Source organism: Nansenia antarctica (assembly GCF_963989245.1).
Source record: "Nansenia antarctica genome assembly, chromosome: 5".
In the NCBI taxonomy this organism is placed as follows: domain Eukaryota; kingdom Metazoa; phylum Chordata; class Actinopteri; order Argentiniformes; family Microstomatidae; genus Nansenia; species Nansenia antarctica.
This window is the reverse complement of record NC_137690.1, coordinates 61,697,580-61,717,750: the sequence shown is the minus strand read 5'-3', so window position 1 is coordinate 61,717,750 and position 20,171 is coordinate 61,697,580.

Sequence of the window (20,171 nt, the reverse complement as noted above, 5' to 3'; positions counted from 1 at the left end):
TCAAAATCCGCCCAAATTGATTAAAAAAAACCTGCCCAAATATTATAGCATATGATATATTATAATACATATTAAAACATTCTGTCCACCAGCCCAAGCCTAATTTTACCAGCACAATGCAACCTAAACTAGCCGCAAAAAAAAAATCTGACTTTTATTCAGACATTTGTTATTTATCACTTTTATTCTGAAAAAAAAAAATCTGAAATTTTATTTTTCTGACTTTTATTCTGAAAAATTAGGATTTAAAAATGGAGGGTTTTGCTTTGCTCACTGATTGGCTATAATGTTCTTCTTCTACATTTTATGTGACAATGTCTTTTTAGTAACAACTTGCGCATTATTAAGTATTTACTAGCTAAGATTGGCATGGTGCAACCGAAATTAGTAAACAACTAGTTTGAAACTATCTAGTAACAACTAGGGGTTTAGTAACTACTAAATGCTTGCATTTAGTAATGACTTACGCCAAATTGGTGCAACCCAGTCCTGTACTCTTGAACTGTCCTTATACTAGAAGCCCACGTAAAAACATTAAGAATTTGGAATTCGGCCAATTTTCATCCATTTGTATAGATTTGTATCCAGTCTTTTAAGATACTCAACTTCATGTCTTAGAGAGCTCAGACTTCTGTCTTATAAAGTAGATCTCTGCAACTGCTTTATACCCTTCAGCCCTGCATCTCTGTGGAAGACTTTATGAATCCTTCCCTCAGCTGTACCAAGGGACATTTCAACTTAATTAATAAGTGCTTCCTCCTGCTGTCCTAGGCCCTTAACCTCTGTTTAAGGGGTAGAGGGGTATTGATCTGGGATAATGTGTGTGTGTGTGTGTGTGTGTGTGTGTGTGTGTGTGTGTGTGTGTGTGTGTGTGTGTGTGTGTGTGTGTGTGTGTGTGTGTGTGTGTGTGTGTGTGTGTGAGAGAGAGAGAGAGAGAGAGAGAGAGAGAGAGAGAGAGAATCCATACAGTGTGCTCCTCACACTAGCACAAGCAAATACAGTATTTTAATCACACCTGCCAGTAAATAAACTCTTCAAACACAGATAAAGATAAATTGTCACATATTGCCCATAGGCCAATCCCCAACACAAACAATCTGGCTAATAGCTTGGCAGTTACCATACAAAGGTTTGCCAAAGGAATCTGGCTATATATTATTAATAGCAAAGCATATCTTACATACTGTATACAGTATATTAATAATCTGACCAAGTTATGTAATTAACACTACAGTATGTGAATTGTTGCATTTGTGCTGAATTAGTGCAAGAATGGTCAAAATAGAATGAATCAAATGAGGCTATAATGATACAGGAGCATAAACACTATGCGGTTGTTTAGGGCCACAACCACTAGAGGGGGCCACACTTTTGCCATCGAACTAGCACAAGCTACCACCCGTCAATGAAAAAGCCCGCTACCCCCGTTGATGAAGCACTATTCACAATTCGAAACTCTGGTACCACCTCAACTTGCTTCGGGCCACAAAAGTCCTATAGGGCCGGGTTTGTATACAATTATTAGGCAATAATTATTATCTACCCTCAATGGTGAATGATAGGGAGAGAGAGAAGAATAGATCACATGATCAGTAAACTGTACTGTACTCACACAACACCAGAAGCTGGCCAGAACACAAAGAGGAGAGGACAGAGAATGAATCTGTGCTCTACTTCTGTTTTATACCGACTTTCAAGCATCATATTTGAATTAGGAGTGGTTTGCAAGGAGAACCACCAACTCCAACACATTCTTGAGACCTTGTAAAAGACCACAGCCGGACTTCCGGTGGAGAGAGGAATGGAGTAGTCGCACACTTCGCGCTCTCCCACAACCTTATCATTTATAACCGAAGGCAGACACTATTCTTTGTCCAGCACCATGGCTTCTGGAACTAGGCAGACACATAAAGAAGACGTAGAAAAAGATGAGACGCCCACCGAGGCCACCCCGATTAGCATGCTAGCTCTGACAAGGCTACTGGAAGAACACCTCCGGTCCATATCGTCAGCCCTCTCTACTGAGTTTAAATCTTCGTTCGCATCTCTCGAAACCAAACTAGATGCAGTACAGGCCACAGTGATTGACTTTGGTGAACAAATTGAAAGCCTAGAGGCCAACGCCAACTCGACCGAGGACTGCATCCAGGCCCTTGAGAGCTTGTGCTCCACCTTAATTGAGGCTTGTGCTAAGCTCAAAGCTAAAAATGCAGACTTGGAGGGGCAAAGCTGACGAAATAATATAAGGATTGTCGGTCTACTGGAGTCTATTGAGGGCCTTCGACCCACAACCTTTTTCTCAGTGGCCCTGGTGGAAATAATCGCTCGCCAAGTCCTGCAAACTCTCCTGGAGCTAGACCGTGCCCATCGCACGCTAGCCGCTAAGCCACGACAGGGGGACAAGCCTAGACCTGTGCTTTCACCGACATCAAACCAAGGAGCAGGTTGTTCGCGAGGCCCACAAGCGGAGGAATGACCTCAAGTACCAGGACACACCGATACGCATCTACAAGGACTACTGTCCTGGAGCAGAGGGCGGTCTACCGCGATGTCATGGCCAAGCTCTACAACCTGGGCCTACGACCAGCTCTCCTATACCCGGCGAGGCTCCAAATCACCGACAACGATGGCAACAAGATACGGTTCTCCTCGGTCAAGGTCCATTTGAAGATTGCAGAATTTAAGTTTCCCCCCTCCACTACCTCAACTTTATCAGTCATTCTGGTCTGATACACTACCATAATGGACAGTTTTCTGGTATTCCCTCCTCCAACGCTTCAAACAACACAGCCTCATGTTCCAGTTCACACAGACTGGGGCTCTAACGAGAAAGAAACACACAGGGGGCTTTTCTAGTGTTTGTCAGATGAGAGAGCTGCAGAAACATAGATGTGTCGCTGGCCTCGCCCACACAAAGGCGATGGAAAGCCATTCTTAATGATCTCCAGCATTCCCAATTCAACTCATTATGAGTATCCCATCTAGAACTTACTCCAGCTGACAGTTTGGATTACATTCTCATTGATAAGCCTCAATGTGTCACCATCCTATTCCCAGTGTCTCTCTCTCTATGAACCAATTGGCATCATTTTCTCTACCTAGTCTGCCCAGTGGGGATCCCATGTCCTAACTAACTCTTTAGGACAAAGGGCCTGGGACACTTTGCACCTACAAGTCCTCTGTGTGTCCCCCCCCCCCCTCTCCCTAACCCTTCTACTGTATGCATTTCTATTTGTTCTAAACAACGCATAGACTACTTGACAGCTATAGCTTGGCACTGCACGTGCTCTCCCTCTACCATAAGATCATAGGAAATCTCTCCAGCCTAATTCGATTGTGACCACAGGCACAATATGTCGCCTGTCTGTGAGCCTTATTTATAATCTGTTTGGCAGCAAGACTACGGCTAGCCATGTGGACAGACATGCTGAGAGAGTAGAAATGATGCTGCCGTCTAGACTATTCTGTAGCCTATAGTATAAGACCTCATAGGTTATATAAGTCTTAGGTCATGGGCTCGTCTCAAAAATAGTCTGAAGGTAACGGTCAACGGATGCTCTTACTTATACACTGTACTTTCCAAACCTTCTTGTAAACAAAGCAGACAGATGGAAGAGGTGAGAGTTAAATATCCTGTGGTGAACCCTCCTCTACAGTACCTCTTCACACACTTGCTGATGAACCCAGGAAGGCAAAATGAGCTGTTGAAAGGATTAGGATGATTAAGAACCGATCAAAGTTGTTGGTTTGAAAATGTAAAATATAAAAAATATACAAATAAATACATTTTCCTGTCATAACTAAGAGGCAGGCATATTGAATCTGCACTTCTTAAAAGCTGTCTCATTTATCTAGACCAGAGCCATCATAGAATACACTGTTTCATGGAAAGGGGAGAGCTAGTCGATGCTCTCTCAAGCTCAGTATGGAAGATGTGTTTATAAGTGCACCATTAGAGTTTTTAAAGATTTATGGAATTCAAAGCCCGCAACTTCAGAATGTTCAAAGTCATTCACGTGTGAAAAACTTGAAATGCAATTAGTCTACTTGTTAAAGTGGCACCGCTACACCACATTAAAGCATGTCCTACAAAACCCAGGTGATAACACAGGCCATTGAGATAGCAGTAGGTCAAGTTTAATAGCTATACAGTACTGCAGATCCAGTAATGTTTCCAAGCGAGGACTTTAAAACATAGTTCCATGTTTACATTGTATTGATGCCTGCTGCAGTTTGTAGATAATGTAGTAACCCCCACGTAGTACCGGGTAGATCAACACCATAAGCACGCACAGCTGCCCCACATTCCCCAATCAGGTGGATGGCCAGGGAAGAAAACCACAGAATCGTTAGCTCACTCCTCTGAGGAGGAGGAGAGCTACAAACGAGACGCGTATGGACTGGGTGAGAGCCGGCAGAAAAGTTCTCAGATAAAAGTGTATTCATGTGTTTTACCTACTGCCAGACCACTCTCGGGCACAGCCTGTGACATAGGCAGAGAGAGAGAGTGCAGTAGCGTTACAGGGGAGCCTGTAGCCCCTCCAACCCGCGACCACAGAGCTACCTCCCTGCCGACCCTCCTACCCCCGGCCTATGGAGTGCAGAGGCCTTTACCTGGAGTGTATCCAGGGGGAACATTATTGAGAAGCCTTAAGTGCCTCAATTGAACTCTAACCCTCTTGTTGAGGGACATTTGTTTGATTAAATACGCCAGTGCGGCTGAACTGCTCCCTGTTGTCTGTGTCTACCTACCTTGGTTGTGCTTGTTATACCCGGTCCTATGTAGTGGTTACTACAATAAATACTATCAATCTTACACTTTTCAGAGATTTACTTTTTTTGTATGTTGGCACCCAAGTAAAATATTCTTCAAGCACAGAAGTTGTTACTGTCCTTTATTTGCTTACACCAACACACACCAACCAGTGGTAGAGACAGCTCCCAGTTCAGAAATGTGGGGACCACAGTACAGGTGATATGACACTCTTCCTTTTATGATAATGCTCCAGTCAGCAACTTGGATCTTCTTATGGAACTTTTTTTTGTATGTGGAACAATCGGGACTTCCTCTTGGCAACATGCTGAAGACCTCCCAGTTTGCAGTTGTCTCACCCTGCTGAACCAGCTAATTACATTTCTCGAATATACCAGGAATCAATTCTCTGCCTTTGAGGTGATTGATTTCTTTTTTTTGTAAATTCCAAGGTTTTTCACAGTATATTAGAGTTTATTGTCAATCAGTTGTCAACATATAAATCCAATTGGTAAAGGCTGGAAGGACCTGGAAAGATTCAAGAGTTTGACTGATGTGTTTTTCCATTTTCTTTTCTTTTCTTTTCTTTTCTTGTGGCTGTGTAACCCTGTTACAGTCCACGGAGTCATAGTATTCATTCACAAGGCTACTCCCTTCACTGTGTCTGATATCTGAATCCCAGTGAACTACATTGCTGTTGTTGACTTAACCTTCATAAGCAAGTCTATTACGGTAAACTGTGTCAGTATACTAACTACTATAGACACATAAATCAATATCTGATATTTATTTATGTGTCTAACATATTATGTTAAATAGAATTTGTCATTTCTCGTTCCACCAACACCAGAAAAGAGCCATCTGTATGATTTTATTCCTGTTATCTCTTAAAACAGTGCCAGCATTACCCCCACATCTAATCAATGACCCATGGATAACACTACAACCAAATAGACGTAGGGTGTGTGTTCTAGTTAGGTTAATAGACTGAATATTCATGCTGGGATAAACAAACAAAAACCACAAGATAGATTATTCCAGATAGTTAATTTCATGGTCTCGGGCCTGACAGCGTTGCATATCAGAAAGATTGCAGGCCAGATGATGTTTTCGCTTCATCAACACAAAATGTGTCCTATAATGGCTTGTTGACTCGGAGTGGAATCTATGATAATGTTTAATTTCTGTTATCCCTATTTGAGCAACTTATCCAATGAGCATCACCATAGTTGCTATGGAGAAAGAATATTATTAATAACTAACTCAGAGTAGAGTAACAGTAAGATTTATTAGTGAATAGTTATTATAAGAGCCAATCTGAGATTCAAACAAAAAAAACAATTCAGCACTTTTCGGGGGGTAAACGGCTGAGAGATGGAGCTGGACAAAGCCCACTCTCAAATCCATAGAGGGAGCGATGGATGAGAGCAAGGACTACTCATTAAAACAATGAATTAAAACAAGTTTATATTTTGGATTCCGATGGGATATGATGGGATACTTCCAACAGAATAATTATCCAATTACTGGATTTCACATTAATTTTTCTCAGAGGCCAAATGGCATACTCTATATATTACCAAGTCATAGAGCTATTGATACCACAGAACTCTTTAAACTGACTATAGCCTACAGTTAAAAATATGATATCAGATTGTATTCCTACAGGGGAGGGGGCGTCAGGGGAGGCAAGGAAGGCAGAGCCTCCCCAATTATACTCAAATGAAAAATAAAATAATTGAATATAATAAATATTACATACAGTATGAAATTGATCCAAGTTGTCTGTGAAAAATTTAACGGAAATATAAAGGCTATGGTTAAATTGCTGTTGGTATGTGTGTATATCTGGCTCTGATATTAGTCAGTGCCTCCCCAACCATTGACCTCACCGCACTTCACTGATTCCAATCTATACAAGACTTTTAGTTTGTAGGAAGAACATGAAGAATAACACGGTGACAAAGCCAATGTGCAGCCTTTTGTCCAACTGTCTTACAGATTAAACTGCAGCCTCGACCTCTGCTGTAACAGACAAATCCACCATCCCTGACATTTAGATAAGGTTTACATGTCCTCCTACTGATTCTGAGCAGAGAAATCAAAGAGACAAAGCGGTAAAATAATATGGTCCTTCTGGCAAAGAAGATGTTGTCCTTTGAATGGCACAGAGAGGGGCCTTGAGACTGCTTAGTAATCTTTGAGGTACCTCTTCTCTGCTTAGTAACTAGTAAGTACACATATCTTCTTCAACGTTTTTCTGATTTCAATGTATGACACATTATTTGAAAGCTTACAATATTATGTCCTTTCAGAATATGTAAAAAGTGAAACATGACCGTGGCTACCTGCTCCCCAAAACACCAGCTGCTGCCACACATATGGATAACACTTCTTGCTCTATAGTGATACTTATACAATGTACATTGTGTGATCCATAACTGTGTTATATTTGTCTTGCGTGTATGATCTCACACTTAAAAGATGGATGCCTATGTTCCATCAGTCCTTCGGTATACTAGGGTCGACAACTATGTGATCAAGCAGGGCTGCGTTCAGTACGGTGCAACGTTGTGGATCATTCAGATACAATCGTTGTATGTTATCTAGGGAAATATTTCAGCTCTATTCATGGCATTTCTACCTACAATTGACTGGACCTTTTACCCCCCAGAATGGTCCACCCAGCTACATGATGAGCTACTGTCTCATGACATTCTTCATTATTGATTTAAAACTGCCTAGGTGTGTGTTTGAGACTCGGACTGTAGGTTGTGTTGTATTACAATTAAGAACAGTGAGTTGTGACATAAGCTCTAAAAAGTTCGGGTCATCTATGCTGTCACTTTCTAATGATGATCTAGATAAGCATCTTCACCAAATGATTACATAAAAAAATGTAGCAGATTAATTTAATCTGATTAATTTAATTTTCTCAATATGTATATTTAGTCAATTGATTGAGTAAATATACATACTGTGAAAATTAAATTAACCAGAGATCATTTATCACAGGCGGGTGCAGTGTGTCTGTGCAGTCTGATGTTTGGCAATTCTGACTGCATAGCTTGAGACTTTTTTACTCTGCAAATAAAGAGATTCTAATCTATTCAGAAATCATCAAAACTATAACCAGTTTGTCATGCATTTCTTTATTCCAACACCACACTTCAATCATGGTTAATCACAGCTTATTATTGTGATCAACTTGATTAAAATGTTCAATTGTATTGAGGCTATTTATATTCTGTGATTAAATTCACTGATGGCACAACAGTGATTGGCCTACTCACCGACAATGACGAGACGGCCTACAGGAGAGAGGTCGACCGCCTGGCTCAGTACCGCCAGGAGAACAACCTTTCTCTCTCAACTCTGACAAGACCAAGGAGCTGGTGGTGGACTTCAGGAGGAAAGGTCGGGAACAGGACCCCATCACCATCAACAGGTCAGCCGTAGAGGGGGTCAGCAGTTTTAAGTGCCTCAGCGTCCACATCTCTGATGACCTCACCTGGGACGTGCATACCAAACAGGTGGTGAAAAAGGCACAGCAGCGCCTCTTTCACCCCAGGCAGTTGAAGAAGTTTGGCATGGGGTCGAAGACCCTGCAGGCCTTCTACAGAGGCACAACCAAGAGTACACTGTCTGGGTGTATCACTGCCTGCCATGGAAACGGCACAGCTTGTTGCACAGCTTGTTCAAACTGACGCCATCCAAAAGGTGAGGCCTCTTCCGGAGCCTCAGGGCCAAAACTCAGAGACTAACCAACAGCTTCTTCCCCCAGGTGATCAAGCTCATGAACAAGCCCACTGTAGACAATTGACTATCATCCCCAAGCACACCCCATGTACGGACTATGAAAACCTTGCGCGCACAGCCACTTTATTACTGAACTATCTATTATTACTAGTTGCACCACTAGTAGTGTATCCTGTACTATTGTTACCTTTATCTTGTATTATGCCTATTGCCTTACTGTCTACAAATTGTCACTTAATGTATCTTTTTATATTGAATTATGCCTATTGCCTTATGTTTTGTGCTGCAATGTCAGGAACCAAAGCCTAAGAATTTAGCTCTCTTACACACACTTGAAACTTATGTTGTGGAGAATGCATACTGTATGTACATCCAGAGCCAGGCCAGCCAGGCATACAGTACGTCATAAATCCACTCACATCGAACGGTCAGTGTACTATTTCTCAAAGCTTGTATCAGACTTTGTTTCAGTTTCTATGTCTTTGTACTCTTTTCCAATTATTTTAGTCATTGTGCTCTCACAGTCCGGTGTTGCTTGTCTCATTTCCCAATGGAAGGCCTGCAGCCACTCAACCAAGTCAGAGTGAAGTCCACAGTAAATGAAGGTTTAACAGATCCTGAGCCAGCCTCAAATCGTGACGGTGTTTCTTATAATAGCAATTATACTGTGTCCTGCCTTGCTGCTCCGTTGCCCTGTGTGTGTGTGTGTGTGTGTGTGTGTGTGTGTGTGTGTGTGTGTGTGTGTATCCTGCTCTAAAATGGAATGTTTTAAAAACCCTATAGTTTGCATAAAATGTCACATTCAGCACTCCTGCCTCATAGATTAAAATACTGGCACTTCAGTCAAATGCTCAGCTGAGGATTCCCTGCCAGTGGGGCGAAAAAAGACTAACAGATGAATCCTCTATCTCACTCTGTGTAGCGGTCTAGACTCCGGGAAACTGTTGAGGGATCCATCCCTATTTAGAGGGTTCCACCACTGGTTTAGCCGAATTTACCGAATTTAGCTCATGAGCACTAAATGTACTTGCCATGTAAACTTTGTGGGGCTTGTTGTGTCAGCTAGCTTGGCATAGTTTTGCTGTCTAAACACTACAGAGACATACAGAAATTAAACAGCTGCATAAACATGATTAATGTGTCCTTAGCATGCTTATGTTGACCTCAGTTGCAATGTACTAAATCACTTCACTTTCAGTAGGGTTCACACAAATTGGGAATGAGTTGCGTTCTTGCTTAAACCATGTTAGGGGTAGGTTTAAGGAGAGATAGGGGTATTTTATTGAGGAATATAAACCACTTTCAGTACACAATACATAGTTATCATGATATTGACATGACTTTAATAGCAAAATGTGCTTTGTGAAAATATTGTACGAAAAAACAGCAGACAACGCTATCACCTGAATGGTCTTTAGTACAGGTACCAAACAACGAAATTTGGGAGGGGGGGCTCCCCTGGTGCTAGGAAAAAAAAAAACTAAAAACAAGAAGGGGAAAGAGCTGGTTTACATAAAATAAAGGCTATGTACACTATCCACTATACTATACTATACAAATAAAACACTGTGCTGTACTCTATGCTATGCTATACCTATTCTAACATTTCCTATTCTCTGAACCTTATGTACCCTAGGGTTGTCATATTGCACATAGTGTTATTGCACATTCATTTAAAGTGTCGCAGTTTGCAGGTTTGAAATGTACACAGTTGTGTTTCAGTAATTACACTTGATTTCAATCTAGTAGCTGCCATCAATTTGTCTAGATTGTCCAGGGCCTAGAACCTAGGTCTTTGCTGTGTTCAGGGCCTGAATGGCCCTGGGGTAGAAGCTGAGCTTCAGTCTGTTTGTCCTTGCGAACATGGTCCTGAACCGCCTGTTCGAGGGCAGCCGAGCAAAGTGTTTGTACCCAGGGTGGGATGGGTCTCTGGAGATCTTGGAGGCCTTCCTGAGGGAAGATTGAGACAGTCACACCTCAAACAACCAATCAGATTTGTTAGACTCCACTTGCTGTTCTTCAGACAGTTCTGCTGGAGGTCAGCAAAACCTTCAGGAGCCATCAGGATTAAGCTCACCAACAGCTGCAGTGTAGCCCAAACCTATCAATTAACCCTTAAGTGTGGCTATGCTAGCCTGATGCTACTGCAGATGACACAGAAATTGCCTCTATGATTTTCTGTAAACCCCAAACTGTTTGCTCATCAAGCTAATGAGGTTTTGGAGGGCTTCCCTGCACATCATGAGACAGGCAGAAACCCGAGACATTACTATGAGAATGCTGATTATGATAGCCAGGGAACCAGACTTGGACGGACATCGCCTTCCCATATATTCCCATACATATTTTTTTACGAGCTAATGTGTCTAATGGGTGTATGCCAGTATATACGATGATATTTTTAGACTCTAGAGAAATTGAATGATGTCAATTCATCATCATTATTCAGAATTCAATTGTTCTATGTTATGAGGTATTCAGTGTTGATTTATGAGTTCTGCATTTAAAAAACACCCAACACCCTCATGAATATATCTCATTCAGTCTCGCTTTCCACTCCTAACTCTATCTGTCATTGTGAAAGTTGATGAGTTTCGTTTTTCCTGTGAGGCAGAGCTGCTGTCAACACTAATGATTATATCAAAGGGCAAGGGTTTATTGTGTGATCATACACAACACGCTGTAACAACAACAAAACATTTTATTTCAGTTATCATCAATCTAATATAGGCGGTCTTGGTTGTGATTTATTAAGAGTGGGCTTTCACAACCACAGACATGTTTGTGTTCTACTCTTTACTGATTTGTGTTTCAAAGATGAAAGCGAAAAGGAATAGGCATAATGGAGAGGCTACTGTTTAGAAGCAGTCTCCCTTTGTTTGATAGTGGTGGTCACTGATGTTATCATCCTTACATTGAGAATATATTCTTAATTATAATCATTCCTAATATAATAATACATGGTTTTCATATTTACTCAAATGTTTATACAGGGCTGTCTTGAGAGCTACTGGAAAGCCAGAGAGAAAGAGAGAGAGGGGGCACTGGGTCGGTCTTGACAACCTGGCATTGATGTATGACAGGGGAAGGAAGTCATGTTTACATTACGCACAAACAAATTCTTAGCTTTACCTCTCTCCCACTCTCTGCTCTCACAGCCTTACGCCTGTCAAACCATTCATCACCAGGATTATATGCTATAGGGGTATGAGGCTGTGAACAGATTGCCTGCACACCACTGATCACACTATCTGAGTGGAATACAATAGGAGGATCTCAAAGAAAAAAACAACAACAATCTGAACCCTCTGTAGGTGGTGACTGGCTATCAATGCAAACCTCACGGCCCAGGTCCTCAGAGCCCTGGGGGGAAAACACTTCACATACTCACTCACACACACACACGAACACACACACACACACACACACACACACACACACACACACACACACACACACACACAGTAACCTGTAGTCACTCCTCTGTCAAAGTAGCCCTACACTAGCCTCCAGACACCTTTCAAACCTGATCACTGGAGCCAGTCAAGAATTTATGCCCTCTGAATAAGAAACAGAAACAAGTTATCGCTGCTCCCACTGTGCCTGGGATACCTCATAAAACTAGTTTAGTGCTGTGGGATATGAAACTTGGATTGAACCACTCAACCTTAGGATTCTAGCCCACTTTTCACTTTTAACATTAACAAGGCTCCATGGTCTTAGTTTGAGCTCAAGTCTTACTCAAAGCTGTGATCCTATACTTTAGAGTCAGATGAAAAAATGCTGAATAGATGTTATTCTTTGTCTGATTGAGAGGTCTTATATACAGTATATCTTGGCCAAATATCATATTAAATAAATGGTGCAATCTTTTAGACTCCCATTCTTTAGGATTCTTTGCTAGCCGATAACAAATTTCACAGGCGTGTGAGAGATAACGCCAGGCACAATGCCACAGAATTGAATGTTCATTTCTCGACCATAAGCCATCTCCAAAGTTGTTTCCAATTCCAATTCCAATTCTCTGAAACGCCTTTGGAGACGGCTTATGGTAGAGAACATTCAATTCACGGCAACAGCTCTGGTGGACATTCCTGCCAATTGCACACTCCCTCAAAACTTGCGACATCTGTGGCATTGTGCTGTGTGATAAAACTGTACATTTTAGAGTGGCCTTTTATTGTGACCAGCCTATGGCACAAACAAAAGTGTTGCGTTTATATTTTTGTTCAGTGTAAGTATCCTTAGATAATTTTGTTTGGTGACAGTTATCCCCAGATTTGTCCAAATAGCTTAAACCTTCAAACAGAAATAGCCATGAGGTAACTGATGGTGAATGTATTAATGTTTGTATTAATGTTACAATGATTTGGATGATTTAATACAAACATTCCAAAGTATCCATGTCTGTTCTTAAGATTCTAGATCATTGCTTACAGACAGGACTATGCAGATGATGCTCAACATATTTTTTGCGATTTATCTCTGTGTGCCTTTAAAAGATGTCCCTTCCGCAGTGTATGGTAATTGTACAATAGCTTGTTTTAGTAAACAACAGGTACGTAGTAGTAATTAAGTAAGTAATTATCCGTAACATTTGTTCTCTAATGGATTCTGTGGTACAGTTGGAGTTCAGTTCTGTGGTACAGACATGCAGTAATTGATTACACTACAACAACAACAAAATCCTGACCCAAAAACACAAAGCCTTTGTCATAACCAATTAAAGTGTTGTCAGCTTGTCTCAGGCAGACCTGAGTCACATGGTACAGTACACTGTTGGATGGTAAAATGAAGTCCTGATTTTATGTAACATACTGGGTTTAGCTCAGAACAACAGAAAGGGAAAATAAAGTATGTTCTTCTGAGAGGACAGAGGATACTTAATAATAATTAATCATTATTATTTGCCTCGCAAGTCTCATAATGGCATAATGTGCACACAAGTACCACTAGGGAGATAAGAGGGAAGCAGTTATAATTTCAAACATGAATCCAGCCAGATAAAGAGTTTGAGTCTACTCAGACACACAAAACATGCGTGAGTACTGTAGTTGCCACCAATTATTGTCTTGGTAGAGTATTTTACCATCTCTGAAGAAAAAAGGATGTTTTGTGATCTTTCTGTGTAGGTAGTATTCTAGTAGAGATAGTCTTTTGAGGTCAATGCACCTTACCAATTATTCCATTATACCACCATTAGGAACATTGTAAGTGCTGTGCACCTGGCCTATCACCTTGTCTCCAATGTATGTGAATTTAAAAAAAAAATCTTAGTATACTAGAATAGTCCCATTAGTGTTCTAAATCTCTGTCATTTTGCCACTCTTTACCTCTCTCCTGCAGTCGAGTTGCCGTCCCAAAAGCTCTGATTGACAAAATAGCTTTCAGCCCAGTCTATGATGCTCAGCCAAACCCCTTTGTCTCATCCCCTGAATTATGTCCTTGATAAAATAAAGGTTTCTAATTATTATACCCTTGCAGGGAAAAAAACTAAGCTCATTATTAATTGAAAGTCCATAATATATAAAGTGTTGGATGAAAGAGCGCTTCTGGGAGCATTGTTCAATCACCTATGCATTCATATCAATGGAATTACATCATAGAGCACCATGATTATGTATCATGCTGTGTTTTGTATTGTAATATACTCAGTATCAAAGGGTTTCTACCAGAAGGCTCAATGATCATTATCATGCACTGTATGCACTCTATTGTAATCCTAAAGGAGAAGCTATTTCAGGAGATAATAATATAATAATAATAATCATCATCACTATACTTGGGTCTCATAAGACATCTGAGGGATGCTAATATGCCACAATGTGACATTTAAAATCCAATAACTGTCTTGTTGTTCTGTCTTTTGTGAATAATTTGTTGTGCACTTCAAAATGTGGAATAAATCAAGCCTAGGGCAAAACAAAGCTCTGATGTCAGAGTGGTTGGTGCTTCACTTTAATCAGTGGAATAAAGTCTATTGTGCCTGTTCTATTGCCATTTAAACTAATGGGAAAAGAGCATTGGTCCTATTTGGCTTAGTTCGTTCAAATCGTATTTATGAGTAGGTAACCCCATTCTAATGTGTTGTCTAGTACGGCCATGATGACACCTCAGCAGGGCCGGCCCTAGGACTTTTGTGACCCCAAGCAAGATTTTTAATGTAGCCCCCCCACCACACACACACACACACACACACACACACACACACACACACACACACACACACACACACACACACACACACACCTGTTTTGTCGGGGGGTTTGAGTTTTGGATTGATGGGTGTTTAATCGACTGGGGGGGTGGGGTTTGGGGTGGGGTGGCTAGATGAATATACATAACATTTGAGTTAAATAACTATAAAAGTCAACATGTTCAACTATAAAAGCAACACACTTGCACATAACAAGGTCTATAACTAAAGACAATGACAAATGAACACTACTAAAAACAAAAATATTTTGACCAATATAAAAGTGCAAAATATTCCAAATAAATACAGTGCACACTACAAAATGGTTAACTATGTTAACAACAAAACAACAGGCTACTGTAGAAACTATGGCTCTCCATCCTTTCACCACCATCCAACATCAGTCCTCCAAAAAAGTGTGGCCCCCTCTAGTGGTTGTGGCCCTAAGCGAGCGCTTAGTCTGCTTATGCCTTGGGCCGGCCCTGCACCTCAGCCTTAGCAGCTTTCAGACCCGGCACCTGGGGAAAGTAGCTAAGGCGGCACATGACATTTCTGAGGGGGCACTAACTATTTGAGGAAAAAAACAACAACAAAACTCCCCGATTTGAGCTCAGTCATAACCCAGGCTGGATCATACAACAAGAGCTGTCTTGCCAGCAAAGAGCTGAACGAATTTGCAAATACACTTTTCAAACTATTATACTCAAACATATACAAAATATATAGTTAGCTGGCTAGTTCTTTTCATTGACTAGGTAGGTTGGGAGGTATGCGTTTTTTACTCTAAACTACGTTACAATACATACAGCCCTGGCTTTCACTTATATATCAGACTGACCGACAAGTGAAGTCACAACTTAAGTCTAAGTCAATCAAATTAACTTTATTTTTGGAGGCAGGTGGAGCAATGTATGTTGAGAGCTAACCCTTTGTGGAGTGGGTAAAGTGACTGGACAAAAGATGTTTCTGATTCTTAAAAATATTTTGTGACAATACCGAGGGGTCAAAATACAAACATTACCCCCTCAAGCCTTCCTCATGATGCCGGGTCGGGCAGCCAGACGCTAGTGCCAGCAGGCTCCCTGATGTCTGTGTTTCTCCTCTCAGAAGAAGAGGAAGCAGAATCAGCAGGGAACCTCCTTTCACAGTAAATCCAGTAAATCACAGACACCGCACACACACACACACACACACACACACACACACACACACACACACACACACACACACACACACACACACACACAGTAGCTATTACACACTCCTGATGGAACGGCCTTGACAGTTCTGTGTCTGTCTCTGTGCATGCCATGATGGTGTCTTTGGCAGGATCCTCACTAAGCATGGAGCTAACCACACCAGCATATGGAGAGATGCACCCTGTCATGCACTGTGACAATCTTGAGGAAAATGAGTTGCATTCTTAAACATTATTCAAATGTATATTGGGGAAGTTGTGCCATTTTTCATTATGGACACAATAACATAGAGTTGTGAGAGGCAACTGTGTATGAAGCACGGAAAGGCTTTAACCAGAGGAAGCTTACAATAGACAATAAACAATAGAATGAGTTGAAATTCCACTTGGCATAGAATGAACACTGCCTTTGGAATCCTCACGATCACCACTGACCCGATATTAGGTGCCTGGGTCTCGTACTGTAATCCTAAGAAACCTAGGGATTCCTCTAACTATCAACTGCTTTAATTGCAGTCAATGCTCAGTGAGGACCACAGGCTTAGAGTGATAGGGGTCTAGTCGTAATACCAGTAAACATAATATAAGTACACAACATACAAAACCTTTTGTCGCAATGTGAAATGTGGTGTACCCAAACCACGTAGCTCTACAGATGCCTACCCCTATGAGCGCTCAGTCGGAAGGATTTTGTAGTGGGTGAACATATTCACGCCTAGGGAGAGACAGACAGGTCTGAGCTGTTATTCACTACACCATGTCAAGAAGATACAATAGATGTCCAAGTCCAACCAAGAGGAAGGGAACAAAAGGCTTTCCAACAACAACATGAATTTGCATCCCTGCTTTCATGCATCCCAGGGTTTGTGGCCTGCATCTGAAATACATTAACAAGGTGTTAGTTAAAGTGCATGATGTGGATATTCATACAAATGATGGAGGTGGTCAGTTATAGATCTGGTCAATTATTCCCTGTTCTTTCCAAGTTTAAGAAAAGGTAGACTGTTTATTGAATCTTAGCATGGATAGGAACCATAGTCTAATTTGTGATGATCTTCATTGTGACTAACTTATTAAGATTTAACAAACGCAGGCCTGTGAATGGGGAGAGATGCTTTGCTACTTTTAGTTTTACTATTAGGAATCAACGGACCAAAGCTCAACCTATGAGTGTTCTACAGTCCCCTTACAGTGTCTCATTATGAGAAAAGCTGACCTTTTCAGTATAGGACAACAGTCAAATCTGATAAGCAATGTACATTTTTAAATGGCGTTGGTTAAAATAATGGCCATTGGACGCATTACAAGGCTTGAGGAGAAGCAGAGCGATGCCAAGCACACAAATTAAGTCTGTCTTGCTACGTTGTCTTTGCGTACTCGTTACACAAAACTTGTGAACCTTGAATTGCTGTCTGCCTTACATTGGCTAATAGCAGAAAACGCTGATAAAAATAGAGCATTACATAATGTTTGAGTACAACAATGATTGAATGATGAATAACAATGATGTTAGAAGTTACTGCTACTGGGTAATTCTGTGATGTCTCAGGATGTTTCACTTTTACATTTAATTTGTCTCTGCTCCCTTTTATAATCATACACAGCAAGGCTGTTACAGTATACTATGTTGCCTTGGTTACGGTTTGTGCAGGAAATAAAGAGGAGAAACAAGCAAAGATATTTTATGAATATATTTCTGACTGAAATAGCTTTCAAACAAATAGCTAGTCAATGTGTGCATTTTACGAAACACCTTTTTTTTGTTGTCTTTGAAATCACGGCACGCAAAGAGCTGAGAGGGAGAAAGAGCCAAACACAAGCTGAAAAATAACCAAAACGGCTTAAACATTTCACAGTGTGAACATCTATTATACACATAAAATCTTCTGTCGTATTTACATGGGCACAGAACAACGTAACCATTAACATACAAAATATACAGAATTCATCTTCATCCAAATGAAAAATATAAACCATGTGATCAAAAGCTTTAAAGGTCCAGTATGTAGATTTGAGCTTTAAAGGTCCAGTATGTAGATTTGAGCTTTAAAGGTCCAGTATGTAGATTTGAGCTTTAAAGGTCCAGTATGTAGATTTGAGCTTTAAAGGTCCAGTATGTAGATTTGATGAAGATTGTTCAGTTGAGAGCAAACAAAACACTTTCTACAATCTGGTGTTGTGGTCAAGCACTGGCCTTTATGTACCATTTATAAGTTTTGTATATTTACATGGATATGCACACATTTGCTGTTATTAGAGAAAGTAGCATATTGTACATATGTTTTAAAATGTGCAGTGTCGAAAAAGAAGGGCAGCAACACACAAAACGACATGGTACAGTTTTAAATCACACGTAAGACTTCACAGTGGTTAAACCTTTACTGTTATAAAAGAAAAATAATTAGCTCTGGGGCCTTATCCATTTTAGACTAAGGGCTATATATATATTAACAGCATAAAAAAAACTATCTTAGCGCAAATGTGGGTGCTGGCGAGGGGCACTGGGAGTGGAGCTAGGGGTTGTTGTGTGAAATGTTAGTAGTGCTATTTTCAAGGCCAGAATTTTTTTGCTCATCTGATGACATTGTCATGAACAAGCCTCCATTACCGCTTCTCCACCCACCAGGCAGGCGAGACAGCTCTTTAGTGCTGTGATAATTACACCAGTTAACACCGACACAACTCACCAATACACCTGTATTTGGACTTGCGTCATCTGAAAATAGAGCTTTTAATGTCACTGTGTTTGGCTGGATATTCGACAACCAGAAGGAAATTGGATGAAGTTTCAAGATGTAAGAGGAATCATTGGCACCAGTAGATTAGGAGGGTGCCATTGGCTTTGCAAGGGGAATAGTGACCTGATCCGGTATCTTTACATATCTAGCACACTATATGTATCTGAGAGTTCCTCCAATACTAATTATAGTTTCTGAGAGCCCCCTGGAATTAAATCATGGGAAATCTGTATCTTTTAAAAAACAGGAGATAGGAATAATCCTGATATCAAACGGCTTCACGGTTTTTGGGTTGTTATCTGTGTGAATGCGCGTGCACAGACACACACACACACACACACACACACACACACACACACACACACACACACACACACACACACACACACACACACACACACAGAATACCAAATAGGTTTTGCTGATCAATTTGTTTCAATGCACCGTTATGTCTTTTCTAGAAGCCAGTTTGGGTTATGCAATATACAAAGAATTTTATTAAGAATTTTTAAGAAACAGAAGGAGTTTGTTGGAGAGGCCACCTGCAGGGTGTGAAGGTAAGTGATAGAGACAGTCTCACTCGAAATATCTAAGCGTGTTCCTATTTCTGAATCCTCAGGGCAGACTGAGAATCCTACTCCTAGAAAATCACCGTGGCCCAGTATTTCAAAATGTTTAATCTGTATTTTTTAGCTCTATTTTTATCTGGACTGTGAACAGGGAATCCCTCATTCCAATTCTACTTCCTGAAATTCCTCAAACACTTTCACTTATGAACATGAAATCAAATTGATAATTTCAATATAGCCCCTGGTAGCACTTTACATTACGGCTGGGAAGAAGTGTATAATAACATGGTAATCAAATCAAATTTGTATGATGTTTATGGGTTTTCAATGATAAGAAGGTCCAGAGCCATATTGAAACAAGAATGTGAAAACAAGCATCTTTCATACAAAACGCTTAACTGGAAACCTTAACTGGTCCACCTTACCCGGTAATAACTAGGTAATTGTCTTCCTTATTACTGATAACTAACATGTTATTAGCTACTTATTCTGAGCCATAATGTAAAGTGCTACTGCAATATACATATAACAGATTCTGTACAACAGAATGGAAATGCCACTTTCACTGTTTAGGAAATTGAGGGTGTGCTTTACCATTTCCTCCCGATTGTCATTACATTGAAAAGCTTACAGACTGTTGATATGACACTGTGTTCTGTCTTCCTTCACAGAGTATTACAAAAGTAACTTAGCTTCCGCTGGTTCCTAAAATCATGACAAATTATTCTCTGTACCACATCTGGTAAAGCAATTGTGGCGTTATGATGATACAATGTTACGATGATTCAATGAATATTTAGTTTGAAAAATACTTACTCATACAGTATTTCCATAGTATATTCTTAGACAGTTATTATATAGCGTCATTCATTTATGTTAGCGTAAACACTCTTAGAGTTAAAGGGCAATAGTCATCTGTGACAGTGACTGTGATACCCATCACAGTATGGGTGACCAG